The 14,201-nt window shown below is 29.3% G+C and overlaps 1 protein-coding gene across 2 annotated transcripts in view; it reads right to left on the reverse strand.

The window, feature by feature from the left end:
• The window catches only part of LOC119609324 (centrosomal protein of 104 kDa), a 79,988-nt gene that overhangs the window by 27,382 nt on the left and 38,405 nt on the right, over window positions 1-14,201 (reverse strand). The window lies entirely within an intron of this gene.

The following is a 14,201-nucleotide window of genomic DNA, read 5'->3' on the forward strand; positions in this document are numbered from 1 at the left end:
TCTAGTCTCTAGTCTAGTCTAGTCTAGTCTATAGTCTAGTCTATAGTCTAGTCTATAGTCTAGTCTATAGTCTAGTCTATAGTCTAGTCTATAGTCTAGTCTATAGTCTAGCTTATAGTCTAGCTTATAGTTTAGTCTATAGTCTAGTCTATAGTCTAGTCTATAGTCTAGTCTATAGTCTAGTCTATAGTCTAGTCTATAGTCTAGTCTATAGTCTAGTCTATAGTCTAGTGTATAGTCTAGTGTATAGTCTAGTCTATAGTCTAGTCTATAGTCTAGTCTATAGTCTAGTCTATAGTCAGTCTATAGTCTAGTCTATAGTCTAGTCTATAGTCTAGTCTATAGTCTAGTCTATAGTCTAGTCTAGTCTAGTCTATAGTCTAGTCTATAGTCTAGTCTATAGTCTAGTCTATAGTCTAGTCTATAGTCTAGTCTATAGTCTAGTCTATAGTCTAGTCTATAGTCTAGTCTATAGTCTAGTCTATAGTCTAGTCTATAGTCTAGTCTATAGTCTAGTCTATAGTCTAGTCTATAGTCTAGTCTATAGTCTAGTCTATAGTCTAGTCTATAGTCTAGTCTATAGTCTAGTCTATAGTCTAGTCTATAGTCTAGTCTATAGTCTAGTCTATAGTCTAGTCTATAGTCTAGTCTATAGTCTAGTCTATAGTCTAGTCTATAGTCTAGTCTATAGTCTAGTCTATAGTCTAGTCTAGTCTAGTCTATAGTCTAGTCTATAGTCTAGTCTATAGTCTAGTCTATAGTCTAGTCTATAGTCTAGTCTATAGTCTAGTCTATAGTCTAGTCTATAGTCTAGTCTATAGTCTAGTCTATAGTCTAGTCTATAGTCTAGTCTATAGTCTAGTCTATAGTCTAGTCTATAGTCTAGTCTATAGTCTATAGTCTAGTCTAGTCTAGTCTATAGTCTAGTCTATAGTCTAGTCTATAGTCTAGTCTATAGTCTAGTCTATAGTCTAGTCTATAGTCTAGTCTATAGTCTAGTCTATAGTCTAGTCTATAGTCTCGTCTATAGTCTCGTCTATAGTCTCGTCTATAGTCTCGTCTATAGTCTCGTCTATAGTCTAGTATATAGTCTAATCTACAGTGTACTCTATAATCAAGTCTACAGTCTAGTCTACAGTCTGCTCTATAGTCTAATCTATATTATACTCTATAGTGAAGTCTATATTCTATTCTATAGCCAAGTCTATAGTGTAGTCTATAGCCTAATAGTAAGCGCGTCAATAGTAAGGAGAGTAATTGATGAAATTGTCAACATGAAACAGAAATTGTAAAAAGAACTCTTAATGATAATCTCAAGGTGGAAACCTATTAAGTGATTTGTTAAAATTGGTTTAAAAGAGTAATTTCAAAGGATGTGTCAAAAAAAGTTATTGATCTGGTGAAAAACTGAACTTTTGGTGAAAGTTTTCAAAAAATTATATATAATGACCTATGGAATCTACATTTAAACAAATTTAGGATTTCTAATGCAAAAACTTGTTTTAATTTTTTGAAATCATCATTTCATAATTTTATTGAATGAATTTTGGAATTTTTAAAATTATATAAAATATTTTTGTATTTATCCTTTCTTAGGTTTATAGTCAGTGGTGGCTCCTTTGGTTACGATCTTTTCTTTAATTTCCTTGGTTGGCTATGAAGAAAATTTTAAATTAGTTTTTTTTTTACAAATTTTTTCTGACTTAACTTACTTTTACATCAACATCACTACGGACGGGTTTTGAGAATTGACCTCCTGCCTCAATAGTAACCATAGAAATGGCTAAAATGACCAAAACGATTAAGAAGTTATAAAAGACTTTCATGATGTTAATATTATTGTCGAAAGGATCAATGTAATTTGTTGAAATTACATTTACAGAATCGGTTTATATACATGATGATAATGGACATGGGGTAGGAAATTGTCAAAGGGTGTTTCAAAAAGTGTTTAGAAATTTGAAAAAGTTTCAGTCTGAAAATCACGCGGACAAAGGGCATATCATTGACAAGACTATAGATCAGACGGACTAAAAACAAATTTATAGGCTAGGGTATATACTAAACTATAGCCCAGGCTATAGACCAGATCAGAGTTTAGAACAGACTATTAACAAAATTTTAGATCAGACTATAGACTATACTATTAACTAGATTATTCATTAGACTCTAAATCAGATTATATACTGAACTAGACTAGACTATAGACAATACTATAAACCATACTATGTGTGACTTTATGTCACACTTTAGTCCAAAGAATAGACCGGACTCTAGAGATCAAAACAACGACTTGTTGTTGTACACAAATTTTACTTATATTTTTAAAAGTATTCTACTAATGAAAAATAATACTTCTTTTCGTAAAGGGTTTTACGAAAATTTTGTATTAGAAAGTACGAGAATTATTAAAGGTTTTAGTTCTTTGCGGAAAATTACCACTTTTTTCAACACCCTTCGTGGTTTGATATTGAACAAATGATTCATAAATGGGGAAATTTATATAAGACCGCAGAATTATTAAAAGCTGGTTTTTCTATGTAAACCATTCTAAACCACAACGAAATTGGAAAATATCCAATACATTTTTAATTTAATAAAAATATATCTCATATTATTATTTATAATAATATTTATCAGATTATACACCAGGCTATTTACCAGACCGTGGGTAGTACTATAAAATGGCCTATAGAATAAACTATAGACTAAAGAATAAACTATAGTCAAGACTATAAAATAGACTACTGTCAAAAATGTAGCCTATTTTATATGAAGGACTATAAACTGGACTATAGACTAGACCAGCGGTTCCCACCGTTTTTTACTTCGCGGACCCCTTGAGGAATTTATTTAATTTCACGGACCCCCATACATATTTTGATATCTTATTGTTATAAATAACACTGTGATACAAAAGTGAAGAAAAATAAAATGCAGGCGTTCTCATATACCAATTCTATTTCGTTATAGTCCATAGAGTACGAATATATTTTTAGTTTTCCCCTATCACTTCGTTAACTTACTTTTTAAGAGCAAAAGATGCGAAAAAGAGCCATTTTTGAAGTTTTAAATTTGAAAAATCATAAGTTTAGTAGTTTTCATCCGATTTTCAAATCCGATATTTTTTTTAATGATACAAGTGTCTTTTAATCCAAAAAAAGAAATCCAAAATTTATGGTCAAATGTCTGGTTACGGTCGTTTAAGTAAAAAAACTCACACTTTTTTAAAAAAATTTCATTTTCATCATACTCTACTTTGACCTTGAGGCAGTGAGTTCATCTTTTATTACTTTCCTGAAGAATCACATAAAGGAAGGTTTCTAAAACTTGTTATTTCATAAAAATCTATGAAAAACTGGATGATTTATGTCAATTTTTCTAATAGCATGTTCCTCGAATTTTTGGTTTTCTCCATACAAATTAATTTTTGTATAAAAATGTTTATAAACATTTTTGAAACTTGTTACAAAGAAAACCAGAAACATGAACGTTTTTGTATGGAAGAAATATGCTATATTTTTATAAAACTTAGCACAACTCATAACCTTTTTCATCGATTATCATAAATTGACCATCATTGGAAACCCAACTTAATGTGCCTTTTTTCAAATGTAATAAAAGCTAAAGTTACTGCTTCATGGCCAACGTAGAGCAGTATGAAAATTAAAAATTGTGAAAAAAATGTGAGTTTTTTTACTTAAATGACCGTAACCAAGACATTAATCATAAATTTTGGATTTATTTTTTTGGGTTGAAAGACAACACTTGTATCTTTAAAACAAAATATCCAATTTGAAAATCGGTTGCAAACTACCATAAATATATTTTTTTAAAGTTAAAACTTCAAAAATAGCTCTTTTTCACATCTTTTGCTCTTAAAAAGGAACTAAACGAAGTGATCGGGAAAAATTAAAAATATATTCCTACTCTATGGACTATAACGAAATGGAATTGGTATATGAGAACCCCCGCATTTTTTTGCTGTATCACTGTGTAATTGTTCGTCCGAAAATTGTCTTAGTCCTGGTCCATAAACCCTATAAAATATTCCGGTACATTGAGATCGGAGATGTTTTCAATTGCATGGTTTTAAATATAGAATGACTTCTAACATGATGTTTAATTTTATGATCGTGAGAGCTTTCATGTTCATTTCTCGTCAAGGTATAGAAAAGGTTTCTTTATCAAGTATTGTCGACATGTGCTTAAAGAGTCATGTTTCTAAATTTTTTTGCGATTGCATAGGAGTGAGCTGAGTATGTAAGCTAAGTTTTCGAGAAAATATGTGAAAGTTAGACTTCTTCGATGTTGTTGCGGAATGCGTTACCCACATAAAATATTACCTGAACTCTTTGCGAATGTACTGTGAATTTGGATCTTAATTTTGAATTTTAAAATACCTACGAATTATTTTACTGCGTGGTTTTGACTATTTACGCAAAACGCTATGAATTTTCTGATGTTGATTTAATAATATTGGACAACAAAATGAAGTTAAAATCTGTGTATCACGTCGGAATGGAATATTTATATTTAAAATTAACTAGATTAACACTTTTGCTTACAATTTAAAAAAATATTATGAAATGTGACCTAACCTGGGATATCAGTATCAGTATTTAATTCTAAGGCAAATCATTATCCGTCTGCTATAAAAACATTTATTTCGATACATATACATACATTTATAAAAATTACAAATCACGTAATACTTTACTTTATAAAAGTGAAACAATAAATTTGTAAGGCCTAGCTTCATCCTGATAAACGACCGAAACAATAAAATTCAAAGAGTCACAAACAAATCTGGGATTATTGAATAAAAATTGTGTATTTTAGTATTTATGACAAATTTGGAGATATTTTTAATATTTTCTAACATATAGATAATATTTTTTATTCATGATTTTTTTCGTTCGTCTTCGCGGACCCCCTAGGATTTTGCTACGGACCACTAGGGGTCCGCGGACCCCCTTTTGGGAACCGTTGGACTAGACTATAGACTAGACTATAGACTAGACTATAGACTAGACTATAGACTAGACTATAGACTAGACTATAGACTAGACTATAGACTAGACTATAGACTAGACTATAGACTAGACTATAGACTAGACTATAGACTAGACTATAGACTAGACTATAGACTAGACTATAGACTAGACTATAGACTAGACTAGACTATAGACTAGACTAGACTATAGACTAGACTAGACTATAGACTAGACTAGACTATAGACTAGACTATAGACTAGACTAGACTATAGACTAGACTATAGACTAGACTAGACTAGACTAGACTAGACTAGACTATAGACTAGACTAGACTAGACTAGACTAGTCTAGACTAGACTAGACTAGACTAGACTAGACTAGACTAGACTAGACTAGACTAGACTAGACTATAGACTAGACTAGACTATAGACTAGACTATAGACTAGACTATAGACAGACTATAGACTAGACTATAGACTAGACTATAGACTAGACTATAAACTAGACTATAGACTAGACTATAGACTAGACTATAGACTAGACTATAACTAGACTATAGACTAGACTATAGACTAGACTATAGACTAGACTATAGACTAGACTATAGACTAGACTATAGACTAGACTATAGACTAGACTATAGACTAGACTATAGACTAGACTATAGACTAGACTATAGACTAGACTATAGACTAGACTATAGACTAGACTATAGACTAGACTATAGACTAGACTATAGACTAGACTATAGACTAGACTATAGACTAGACTATAGACTAGACTATAGACTAGACTATAGACTAGACTATAGACTAGACTATAGACTAGACTATAGACTAGACTATAGACTAGACTATAGACTAGACTATAGACTAGACTATAGACTAGACTATAGACTAGACTATAGACTAGACTATAGACTAGACTATAGACTAGACTATAGACTAGACTATAGACTAGACTATAGACTAGACTATAGACTAGACTATAGACTAGACTATAGACTAGACTATAGACTAGACTATAGACTAGACTATAGACTAGACTATAGACTAGACTATAGACTAGACTATAGACTAGACTATAGACTAGACTATAGACTAGACTATAGACTAGACTATAGACTAGACTATAGACTAGACTATAGACTAGACTATAGACTAGACTATAGACTAGACTATAGACTAGACTATAGACTAGACTATAGACTAGACTATAGACTAGACTATAGACCTAGACTATAGACTAGACTATAGACTAGACTATAGACTAGACTATAGACTAGACTATAGACTAGACTATAGACTAGACTATAGACTAGACTATAGACTAGACTATAGACTAGACTATAGACAGAGACTAGACTAGACTATAGACTAGACTATAGACTAGACTATAGACTAGACTATAGACTAGACATAGACTAGACTATAGACTAGACTATAGACTAGACTATAGACTAGACTATAGACTAGACTATAGACTAGACTATAGACTAGACTATAGACTAGACTATAGACTAGACTATAGACTAGACTATAGACTAGACTATAGACTAGACTATAGATTAGATTAAAGGCTAGACTATAGATTTATTTTATTTAGAATATTTCTTGAAAATTTAGTACTTGCCCCTTTTAAATGCAGTTTTTTGTAAAACATACCTGTAAAGAGAAAAAATTATTTATTTAAAACATAATTATTATTAATTCTTTTGCAAATAATGAAAATTATTAAATATTAACTTAATAAAACAAAATTTTTAATTTAACGTCTGCAAAAATGTTTATGATGTTTTAAAGTTAATGGGGTCAAAAAGTTCAAAAGTCATTGAATTTAAATTTAATTAAATTATAATTAAATAAATTAGTTAACTTTCAAAATTATGAGTTCAAAACTCAGTTCTCAGCTTGATTTTTCTACTAATTCAAAAACAAACAAAAGTTTGTAATTTCTTTCTCGGCAAGTTTCCAAGAAATAAAATTATTTTATTCAACTTTATATATGTTATGAACCAGACATCTTCAAAGCAACATAATTTTTAAGATAATATTGAGGAAGGTAATGGTTTGGACACCAATTGATATTCGTAGCCTCAAAATCCACCATTTATTATCTAACTTATGAAATTATATTGAGTTCAACCAAAAAACAATAAACTATTAATCATAAAACTTAAAAGAATAACATGTTATTTCATAATCTCTTTGTTTAAAAAAAATATGTCTCAAGGAAAACCAAGAAAAAACTAGTCTCAACAATAAATTTATTTTTGAAAAGAAAAAAAAAACAAATTTGGCTAAATTCCAATAAAACTACAAAGTTTTTTATCACCAAAAGTTTTTCCATATCTCTTGCTGTCCTTTTTTTAGAACATTAAGCACTTAATTTTTTAAATGTGCAACATCTTAAAGGATTTGGTGCTACGTGTTTTTCTGTTTGTGACATATTTCTTTTGTGAAACCCCCTAGGACTCAACAGCATCCCATATGAAAAATAAGTATGTTGTTGAATTTCCTTTTAGATCAAAGTGAAATAATATGTTTATAAATAAGGAACTACACTACAAATTTATTGTTTTATTAACAATAGAAAAACTTTAAGTTTTTTTCCGAAAGCCCCCAAAAGTATGCAGTATTTTTATTGTCTATAATAACAGCTAACAGTATGCTGTAGTTTGCTATCAAACATTTCTTTAATTTTTTTGTGTTTATACTACAGTAAAATGTCAATAAAATGATTTAGAGGCCAATGAAAAAAAAAACAACAACAAAAAGTGGTCAATAAACTATAAACTAGATTTATGATTTTATGCAGTTTGATTTTTTGTCTTATTAAATGTAAACATATTAAAAAGTAAACAATAGACTTGACGATGGACTAGACTATAGACTAGACTATAGGCTATAAACCAGACTATAGTCGACATACAAACCAAATTAGATAGTCTTGACTATAGACTACATTAGAGTCAAGGTTATAGAATATAGTCAAGTCAATAGACTAGACTAAAGTCAAGGCAATGAAATCAACTAGAGACTCGACTATAGTCCAGGCTATAACCTCGACTATAATGGAGGCTACAGACTCGAATATCGTCAACACTATAGATTAAGCTATAAACTATAGACTAGACTATAGTCAAAATTACAGACTAGACAATAGTTAAGACTATAGACTGGACTAGTCACGACTACTGACTAGACTCTAGTCAAGACTATAGAGAAGACTATAGTGACGACTATAGAGAAGACTATAGTGACGACTATAGACAAGACTATAGTGACGACTATAGACAAGACTATAGTGACGACTATAGGCTAGACTATAGTAACGACTATAGACTAGACTATAGTAACGACTATAGACTAGACTATAATAACGACTATAGACTAGACTATAGTAACGACTATAGACTAAACTATAGTAACGACTATGGACTAGAACTATAGTGACGACTATAGACTAGACTATAGTGATGACAATAGACTAGACTATAGTGAAGACTATAGACTAGACTATAGACTAGACTATAGTGAAGACTATCGACTAGACTATAGTGAAGACTATCGACTAGACTATAGTGAAGACTATAGACTAGACTATAGTAACGACTATAGACTAGACTATAGTAACGACTATAGACTAGACTATAGTGAAGATTATAGACTAGACTGTAGTAACGACTATCGACTAGACTATAGTGAAGACTATCGACTAGACTATAGTGACAACAATAGACTAGACTATAGTGACGACTATAGACTAGACTATAGTGACGACTATAACCTAGACTATAGTGACGACTATAGAGTAGACAATAGTGAAGACTATAGACTAGACTATAGTGAAGACTACAGAGTAGACAATAGTGACGACTATAGACTAGACTATAGTGGCGACTATAGACTAAACTATAGTGACGACTATAGACCAGACTATAGTGACGACTATAGACTAGACTATAGTGACGACTATAGACTAGACTATAGTGACGACTATAAAATAGACTATAGTGACGACTATAGAATAGACTATAGTAACGACTATAGACTAGACTATAGTGACGACTATAAAATAGACTATAGTGACGACTATAGACTAGACTATAGTGACGACTATAGAATAGACTATAGTAACGACTATAGACTAGACTATTGAAGACTATAGACTAGACTATAGTGAAGACTATAGTGAAGACTATAGACTAGACTATAGTGAAGACTATAGACTAGACTATAGACTAGACTATAGACTAGACTGTAGTAACGACTATAGACTAGACTATAGTGACAACTATAAACTAAATAAAATAAAGAGTAGACAATAGTGACGACTATAGACTAGACTATAGTGACTAGACTATAGTGACGACTATAGACTAGACTATAGTAACGACTATAGACTAGACCATAGTGACGACTATAGACTGGACTATAGTGACGACAATAGACTAGACTATAGGACGACAATAGACTAGACTATAGTGAAGACTATAGAGTAGACTATAGTGAAGGCTATAGACTAGATTATAGTGAAGACTATAGACTAGACTATAGTAACGACTATAGACTAGACTATAGTGAAGACTATAGATTAGACTATATTAAAAATTATATTTTTTATAAAAATTCGATTTTTCATACAAAAATTTGATTTTTTGAATAAAATTCTATTTTTCATAAAAAATTTTACCTTTTGACTAAAATACGATTTTTTGCCGAAAATTGAATTTATCACTCAAAATTTAAATTTTATATTTTTTATGAAAAATCCAATTGTCCAAAAAAAAAATTCAATTTTTACTAAAAATTACTTTTTTCACTAATAATTCGATTTTAAACGAAATTTTCTATAAATAAACTACATTTTTATTTTATTTGTTAAATTTTACAATTATTAAAACAAATAAATTATTTATCCCTTCTTGGGAGATCCTGGTGCTTTTGTGGGCTTCGTATTAACATGCACGTTCACAGTTGAATTGGCAGCATAACCACCAGCAACAACCGTTGGCAATCTCTTACCACCTTCTTTTAAGATTTTCTAAATTTGGAAAAAAAAAATCCAATTAAGAAAATTATAACAAAATATTATATATTATAAGAAAACTTACACCAGCTTGATTTCCAGCTTCTGAGAAGTTCAGACACAATGTAATGGCGATAACCAAAATGAAGAAGACTCTGGTAAAATACATTTTCTATTGTTGTTTTATATTAAATCGTCTTGAAAATTAAAGATACTGTTTGTTGTAAATTCAATAGCAGTTTCAGAACTATGTCTATATAGTGAATATGTCAAGCAATTTATAGTGTTATTAACATAAAGTTATGAATGGATCTTAAAGGAAAATAGATTTGTTAAACCACAAGGAAAATCTTATTGAGATATTGTAACTGTATTGTAACTAACTAACTAACTAACTAACTAACTAACTAACTAACTAACTAACTAACTAACTAACTAACTAACTAACTAACTAACTAACTAACTAACTAACTAACTAACTAACTAACTAACTAACTAACTAACTAACTACTAACTAACTAACTAACTAACTAACTAACTAACTAACTAACTAACTAACTAACTAACTAACTAACTAACTAACTAACTAACTAACTAACTAACTAACTAACTAACTAACTAACTAACTAACTAACTAACTAACTAACTAACTAACTAACTAACTAACTAACTAACTAACTAACTAACTACTAACTAACTAACTAACTAACTAACTAACTAACTAACTAACTAACTAACTAACTAACTAACTAACTAACTAACTAACTAACTAACTAACTAACTAACTAACTAACTAACTAACTAACTAACTAACTAACTAACTAACTAACTAACTAACTAACTAACTAACTAACTAACTAACTAACTAACTAACTAACTAACTAACTAACTAACTAACTAACTAACTAACTAACTAACTAACTAACTAACTAACTAACTAACTACTAACTAACTAACTAACTAACTAACTAACTAACTAACTAACTAACTAACTAACTAACTACTAACTAACTAACTAACTAACTAACTAACTAACTAACTAACTAACTAACTAACTAACTAACTAACTAACTAACTAACTACTAACTAACTAACTAACTAACTAACTAACTAACTAACTAACTAACTACTAACTAACTAACTAACTAACTAACTAACTAACTAACTAACTAACTAACTAACTACTAACTAACTAACTAACTAACTAACTAACTAACTAACTAACTAACTAACTAACTAACTAACTAACTAACTAACTAACTAACTAACTAACTAACTAACTACTACTAACTACTAACTAACTAACTAACTAACTAACTAACTAACTAACTAACTAACTAACTAACTAACTACTAACTAACTAACTAACTAACTAACTAACTAACTAACTAACTAACTACTAACTAACTACTAACTAACTACTAACTAACTAACTAACTAACTAACTAACTAACTAACTAACTAACTAACTAACTAACTAACTAACTAACTAACTAACTACTAACTAACTAACTAACTAACTAACTAACTAACTAACTAACTAACTAACTAACTAACTAACTAACTAACTAACTAACTAACTAACTAACTAACTAACTAACTACTAACTAACTAACTAACTAACTAACTAACTAACTAACTAACTAACTAACTAACTAACTAACTAACTAACTACTAACTAACTAACTAACTAACTAACTAACTAACTAACTAACTAACTAACTAACTAACTAACTACTAACTAACTAACTAACTAACTAACTACTACTAACTAACTAACTAACTAACTAACTAACTAACTAACTAACTAACTAACTAACTAACTAACTAACTAACTAATAACTAACTAATAACTACTAACTACTACTAACTAACTAACTAACTAACTACTAACTAACTAACTAACTAACTAACTAACTAACTACTAACTAACTAACTAACTAACTAACTAACTACTAACTAACTAACTACTAACTAACTAACTAACTAACTAACTACTAACTAACTAACTAACTAACTAACTAACTAACTAACTAACTAACTAACTAACTAACTAACTAACTAACTAACTAACTAACTAACTAACTAACTAACTAACTAACTAACTAACTAACTAACTAACTAACTAACTAACTAACTAACTAACTAACTAACTACTACTAACTAACTAACTAACTAACTAACTAACTAACTAACTAACTAACTAACTACTAACTAACTAACTAACTAACTAACTAACTAACTAACTACTAACTAACTAACTAACTAACTAACTAACTAACTAACTAACTAACTAACTAACTAACTAACTAACTAACTAACTAACTACTAACTAACTAACTAACTAACTAACTACTAACTAACTAACTAACTAACTAACTAACTACTAACTAACTAACTAACTAACTACTAACTAACTAACTAACTACTAACTAACTACTAACTAACTAACTAACTAACTAACTAACTAACTAACTAACTAACTAACTAACTAACTAACTAACTAACTAACTAACTAACTAACTAACTAACTAACTAACTAACTAACTAACTAACTAACTAACTAACTAACTACTAACTAACTAACTAACTAACTAACTAACTAACTAACTACTAACTAACTAACTAACTAACTAACTAACTAACTAACTAACTAACTAACTAACTAACTAACTACTAACTAACTAACTACTAACTAACTACTAACTAACTAAACTAACTAACTAACTAACTAACTAACTAACTAACTAACTAACTAACTAACTAACTAACTAACTACTAACTAACTAACTAACTAACTAACTAACTAACTAACTAACTACTAACTATAACTAACTAACTAACTACCTACTAACTAACTAACTAACTAACTAACTAACTACTAACTACTAACTAACTAACTAACTAACACTAACTAACTAACTAACTAACTAACTAACTAACTAACTACCTAACTACTAACTAACTAACTAACTAACTAACTAACTAACTAACTACCTAACTAACTAACTAACTAACTAACTAACTAACTAACTAACTAACTAACTAACTAACTAACTAACTAACTAACTAACTACTACTAACTAACTACCTAACTACTAACTAACTAACTAACTAACTAACTAACTAACTAACTAACTAACTAACTAACTAACTAACTAACTACTAACTAACTAACTAACTAACTAACTAATAACTAACTAACGAACTAACTAACTAACTAACTAACTAACTAACTAACTAACTAACTAACTAACTAACTAACTAACTAACTAAACTAACTAACTAACTAACTAACTAACTAACTAACTAACTAACTACTACTAACTAACTAACTAACTAACTAACTAACTAACAACTAACTAACTAACAACTACTAACTAACTAACTAACTAACTACTAACTAACTAACTAACTAACTAACTAACTAACTAACTAACTAACTAACTAACTACTAATAACTACTAACTAACTAACTAACTACTAACTACAACAATACTAACTACTAACTATAACTAACTACTACTAACTAACTAACTAACTAACTAACTAACTAACTAACTAACTAACTAACTAACTAACAACTACTAGACTAACTAACTAAACTAACTAACTACTAACTACTAACGAAAATGAATTAGTCACTGAGAAGTAATGTTTTTTAAGTAAGGCACAAGTCTTACTACTATGGTTTTGGCTGGGTAAGATAAACATGGGTGCCCCGATAGTCATACTTGGTAGTGTGCTAGCCTGGCAGTCTGGTGGTTGTGGGTTCGATTTCCACTAGAGACTCTGGTCTACTATAACGGGCGTATGATAATCTGCAAGATTATCATAATTCGTTTGGAAAATCCTCGTCTAAATTTACACAAAAGAATTTGTGGTTTTAATATCTATAATATTTATTTTCTAACTATAAATTGCTAACGAATTGACTCACTTCAATCACTTATCATTCAGTATTTCAGTAATTAATAACTTGAGACCTTAAATAATAAAAATGTATTCAATAAATCTTCTATTTGTATTGGCTATTGCCTTAGTCATGTATATAAACTATGCAGATGCTGGAAATCAACTTGGAGTATTTATCCTATTAAAACTAAAACATTGTTATTTAAAAATGTTTGCATAATAATCTCTTAATTTTGGCAGAAAGCGGTGAAAGAAG

Source organism: Lucilia sericata, unplaced genomic scaffold (genome assembly GCF_015586225.1).
Source record: "Lucilia sericata isolate MDLA Ls3-8-SP2 unplaced genomic scaffold, ASM1558622v1 Contig000961F_arrow, whole genome shotgun sequence".
In the NCBI taxonomy this organism is placed as follows: Eukaryota; Metazoa; Arthropoda; class Insecta; order Diptera; family Calliphoridae; genus Lucilia; species Lucilia sericata.